We start from the raw sequence: 6,000 nt of genomic DNA on the forward strand, positions 1-6,000 counted from the left end.
GCAACGAAAACGGCAGGTACATTTGAGGCAAAGTATACGCGATTAAACGGCAGCACCCGCGTTCATTTAGTTAGGAACGCTCGTTCGGTTGGTTTTTACTAGAGTAAAAGAAAAAAAAAAGTGGCAGTGCAATGCCGGCATGTGCGGGATGAAAAGCAAGCACAGAAAGAACAGAACTCCCGCGGGCGCAGTTTAAGGCATGGGGTGCGCAAGCGCTGGGAAGGCGGGAAATTTGAAATGCGTTGGGTGGTAGCAGTGAGCGGATAACGGCGCTACAGCCCTTTAGGGCGAATGACTGCTCTGCGCTTCCGACGTCCTTCACATTGAGTGGAACGGCTTTAATTTCTTTTGGGGGATAAACAGGCTGTGATCCACTTTTTGAGATATTGCGAAAAGACTGCCTCTTATTTGACAGTTACACGACAGCTCTCTCTCAAAAAAAAAAAAAGGGGGCTCTGCTAATGGTGCTCGCAACGCCCCCTCGATATAGCAATAAAGAGGTATATGGTCTTCTTAGAATTGTATCCCCCTTTAGCACCAAGCCTACGAGATGTACAGAGATATTCAGTTCAAAACGGCGTTTGGTAGTACAGATACAAGTATTTTACGTATACTGTCTTGAGCTATATTTGAGTACCTTCTAACAATATGATATGGGTCACGACTCACGCATTGTGTGCTGTCTTTAATATGACCGAAATCGTTTCTTTAGGGGAACAAACATTTACGGCGCTTTTCGTAGTAAATTATCAGACGTTGCCCAGTTGCATCGGCAATGAACTGGCCGTTCTCACCAGCCCAAGAGCGTCGTAAAACTAATTACAAACAGACATCGAATGAACTTATCATTGTATACACATTGTAGAATTGTCTACGCTATTGTCTACACACTGTACAAAGCTATACAATTGAAGCGGACTTGGGAAAGTAGCGGGTGAATCATTCTTTTGGTGCCGGAGAGGATACCACCTATATGAGGTAACAAAAGTACTTTGTTAGTATTGGGAAAAGATTTTGTTTTATTTAGTGATTTCGGGCTCGAAGTAGACAGAAAATACTCTGAAAATTGTCAAGCTCGCTGGAACATTGTCGGGCTCGCTGAAGCTTTATTTCTGTGCCCACTAGTCCTTGGGGTGGAAATAAAGAAATTGAAATTGAAATTGAAATTGAAAAGTAGCATGAAGCCACTGTTGGCGTAAGCATGGTCAAGTGACCCCGCGGAAATACTCCCGGTTCCCTCCTATAAGTACATGTAATACCACAGCATCGGGTTTCGAGGTACACTGCAAAATGATTTACATCTTTAAAGAGAGTTTTCACGGTTTCTAATTAGCACCCTAGGAAAAACACAAGAAAAACATCATTTTAAACGCTTCTGCAAACGTAAAAATCCCCGGCCAGCTCAGCTAACCTGTATCCTGGGGAGGGGCGAAGCATGCCGTGCATTCCTCGCACCTTGGCGTTTTTGCCAACGGAGATGAAACCATTGGGGAGTGGAGGTATACGGCTTTGCTGTAAAAGTCTTTTGTCTTTGAAACACGAAGCTCTCTAGCGCGAGGCGTAAACGAGTGTCCCGGTGTTTTAGTTCCGTGACTACATGAGACCACGATTGCGAGGACGCCCAAGCACCCAAGGGCGTTCGCCCTTAAAACACACTGTAAAAGGGTGATTTCTTATGTTTTTGATTAGGTTGAAGGGTCTTAGTTACAGACGGTGCAAACTCTCCTTAAAGGTGTAAATCATTTCACAGTGTACCGTTATTCGAAACAAGTAAACCCGCCTTTATCTGGACTCGTAGCCCTCGAGACAGCTCGAAAAACGCGTGCCAGTGCGCTCTCCATTCCAAGTGAAAGCTACGCTCCTTCTCCGCTCTCCCTCCGCCCCCCTCCACCCACCTCCCCCCAGCCGGCTGGCATTGTCGTGAGCACTGCAGTTGTGACCGCCGCGCCAGACGAATCGGGCGAATCTCCGATTAACCGTCGCCCGGCTGCTTCACGGTTGCGAATAGGCAGATGATGCGGCACGGCCTTCTCGTAATTAGGGACAGTGGACAAAGCTGCGCTCTATCTCCACCCACGATCGCCTTCGGTAACGAGAGACTCTAAGCACGCTGAATTATCCGACGCTGCCGTGGACTATTGAGAGCGTGTTCAACTGCGAGGTTCCCTCCCTCCAAGTTGAGTGAGCGGAGAGGCCTTTAGTTTCCGGTCAGCCGGTTAGCATTGTTATTGGCCTTGCTGAGAGGAAAGGCCGTGTAGCTGCTGTGCTTGCAGGTACTACGGTTGTCTAAGGAATTCATCGTGGTCGCGAACATCGAACAGGACAAAGTGAAGAGACAAAACACTCGCTAGAGTCCTGTTCTGTGTTTGCTGGCACGATGAATTCCGTAGTTAGTAACGAACAAGCCCAACTTTCCGCTTCAGTTTAACGGCTATTTCATGGTAGTTACAGTAGAATAATTTATTGAGTAATATGGCACCAGGCCCAGTGTTTGGAAACAAAAACAAAAACATTAGGACGGGCTAAGTGTCGCTCGCCATGTAAGACTCGCGGGCGAACCTCCATAGTGCACGAAGTACCTTTTCAGAAATGTAAGAAACAGCGCTAAAGGACCGGACGTAGATTAGACGACAGACACGCGGCGCTGAGTTAGTAAGCGCCGCGTGTTTGTCGTCTAATCTACGTCTTGTCCTTTAGCGCTGTTTCTGACATTTTTAAACATGCACCAACCAGCCCACTTGCTCCCCGTTCTAAGATACCTTTTCAGCTTTAGTTCGTGGCGGTAACCAGTCGTTGTACGACGCCACTGTCACGGGCCAATGCTTGTTTTGGTTCTTAAGATTTTTGCGACAAAATGGCGCGAGTGATCGCGGTCGGTTCGTTGCCGTCGCCGCTTCCACAATGTGATGGCCGTCATTTGATGTGGGGTAGCTTGCGCTCTTGGGCGAGGAAGCTGAACGTTTGAGGAAGGGCAAGCTCTTCTACGTGGCGGACGCTAAATTCATCGTTAGCGGGCAGTTAGCGATACACGCGCACACGACGTGAGCATGCAATCTTTCGATAAGGCACGCAAAATGTTCTTGAAGACGTGCGAACGACTCACGAAATGTTCCCGTACGGGGCTTTTTACGCAAAACGTACGCATGGTGACCGCTCGAGCATTCCAATACGATAATCGAAAGATGCATGCAAGCTTTCCTCCGCACCTTGACATTCACGGCAGTACGCTTGCCCACTGAATTATAGAAAACAAACATTAGGCGGTAGTAAGTTCTGCTCAACCCTACGGTTTGAAGGAAGAACTAGAGCGACACAACCGACCCATAGCAAGTTACGTTTCCGAACCCCCCAAACAGAAAACAAGAATCTGAGGACATTTGCGCACTTCTTTTGCATTGTGAATGCGAGAGCGTAATGCTCAACTGAAGCCCGCCGAGTGTCCAATTAAACACCGTTGGGCGCTCTGCGCCGCGGAGAGCGCCCTGGATTGGTGGTGACGGTTGCGCCGCGGGGCGAGAGAGGCAGGCGTGACGGAGCGCGAAACTCAATACGACGGCTACCGAAATGAAAGCGGTTTGCCCGGAAGTGTTTCAAGAACAACACTTTTCTGCGTAGCTCTTCGCATGCCTGCGCGCTCGTTTTTTTTTGCCCTGTATTAGTCAAGCAGCAGACAGCAGACAGCAGACAGCAGCAGCAGCAGAAGCAGCAGCAACCATGACCGCGACGATGACGGTTTTTAGCACAGTGGGACTATTGATGCTTTCGCCCTAATAAAAAGCAATGGATACGTTTAGGGCATAGCATAAGCCTTGCCATCAACGACAGTAACGAAGTTACAAAACAAGAAGATAGGCAAACCAGGTACATGATACACATTACGTACACAGGCTTTGCAGGGACGCTGGATAGTAAGAATTATACCGTGTCGTTATAAACCGATTTCGCATGTCCAAATATCCCATAACTTAAGAAACATAACGCTCAAATTAGAGGGCCGGTTGGGTACGGCCGGACTATGATCGTCGGCTCTCCCGTTAGCGTCTCTCTCGGCTGCTCACCGAGAATGCGACACCGGAGAGTTTATACAACAATCCTCGAACCTGTTTCTGCAACTCAAACGCGGCCGCATGCTTGATCACCTAATTTGCATCTTTCGCACGCTCAACGCCTACTAGCTGACCCACTTAGGTGGCTGTATGCTCCTCTACTAATTACATCCGGAGCCCTCGAGGCTCAAGTTTCGTTGAATCGCAATGATTGTGCCCGCTTTGTGGTTCAGCACATTAAGAAGCGAAGGATGAAATGAGCCTTAATAGGCGTTATTAGGCCGCTATTTCACGCATACGTTTAGAGCCAGTCAGTTCGCGTGATAGGACGTAAAGCTTTACCACGTAAAGCTTTCCAACTTTGTGCGAAGAATCCTGTTCACGGGTTTTCACTAAAAAACACCCATGCGAGGAACATTGTTACAATAGCTTACCTGATAAAAAAATACTTTTGTGCTACGAAACTCATACCTGAAGGGTATCGCACATGTTAAGTTGTCAATATTTTGATATAATAGACAACATTAGGTGTATGGAAAACAAAAACGTTCAACGCGGTGTTGAGGCTCTTCGACACTATCAATAGTTCGAACTTTTTTTTATTAATAGGGCTAATGCAAAAAAACCCCCGCCAGTGCCACCAAGTCATAAAAGATATGTACCATCCGAGTTCAACGTAAGCTGGTTCAAGTGCATTATCTCAGGAACCTGTAGTGGAGGACTCATCGTTCTATACAGAACATAAAGGGAGCATTGCTATTAAAAAGTGGGAATTTTCTTTCTAGGATACCCTTTTCTATGCTGTCAGTAACTGTCACTACTCTCTCAATCGGCCCAACTAGTTTTCAACACCCAAAGCCAATGCACCTAAGTAGTGTAGAGGCTTCTTGATTTTTAGCGTTAGTAATCAAGACAGAACTGCTAGCAATCGCAGCAAAACGCGCGATCACTGTCTTGCCCATAATGCCTACTTTGATGCGCACAGTCACAGAGGACGACGTCGCAGTGTTAATAATTTGGACACCGACGAATGCGTTTTAGTCTCAGTTCTCTCATACAACTGCCCGCACGCACGGATGGAAAGGAGACTGCCGCGGACATGTGAACTGTAAACCCTGCTCCTATGCCTAAACTCCGGCAGACCTTCACCGTCTATTATGGACAGGCCCAGGAACTTAGGACTTTCGAATGAAATATCTGATGGCGGCAGGCCTAATGTTCGGCAAGACACTTGTTACCATCGGTGTCTCGATGGTCCTGCCTACCGTTATTTGTTGGACTTTATCCGGGAGGCTAATGTAGTTTCCTGGGTATAGCTCGAACTCGCTTCGTATCCGCTAAGCCTCGAGGTATGGACTATATAAAAATACCCAAATCATATTTGGTTTAAATTCACATTCTTAACCCTCGCCTCCTCCCTCCTCCCTCTGCTGGGTATTTACTCATGACAAAAAGGAAAAAAAGGCTCATGATGATACTCCCTAGTCCAAAACTTGTGTGCAGCGCGAACTGCGGTCTTCTCGGTCACGGTGCATACCTGCTGCGTCTCAGAAAGTGATCGCGTGATAACGCACGGCGGCGCGCGCTACTCGGCCGTTATCTCGCAGAGCGTCGCCGCCGCCGAGCGTGTTGTTGCAAATCGTTTTTGAACCTCCCGCGCAAAGGAAACGTGGTTTGATGAGCCAAGCAACGAGGAGGACGCGGAAGGACGGATGTAGTACGCGCAGCACGCAGCGCGTGCTGGGTTTCTGTGGCACCGCCTCGTCCTACCACCCTCCCTCTCACACTTTCGCCATACTTTCCTCCTCCGTTTTCATTCTGTCTTCGGTGTTCCTCTTGTTCGCTCGGCTACAAAGCCGGCAACGCTATCAGAGCACAGTAGTGGGCGCTTAAGTGCTGCGCACAAAAACAAGTGCTGCGCACACCGACGAGCTGTAGCGTTACAGGGAGATTA

Source organism: Haemaphysalis longicornis, unplaced genomic scaffold (assembly GCF_048455015.1).
Source record: "Haemaphysalis longicornis isolate Haplotype H1 unplaced genomic scaffold, Haemaphysalis longicornis Haplotype H1 scaffold_8, whole genome shotgun sequence".
NCBI lineage: Eukaryota > Metazoa > Arthropoda > Arachnida > Ixodida > Ixodidae > Haemaphysalis > Haemaphysalis longicornis.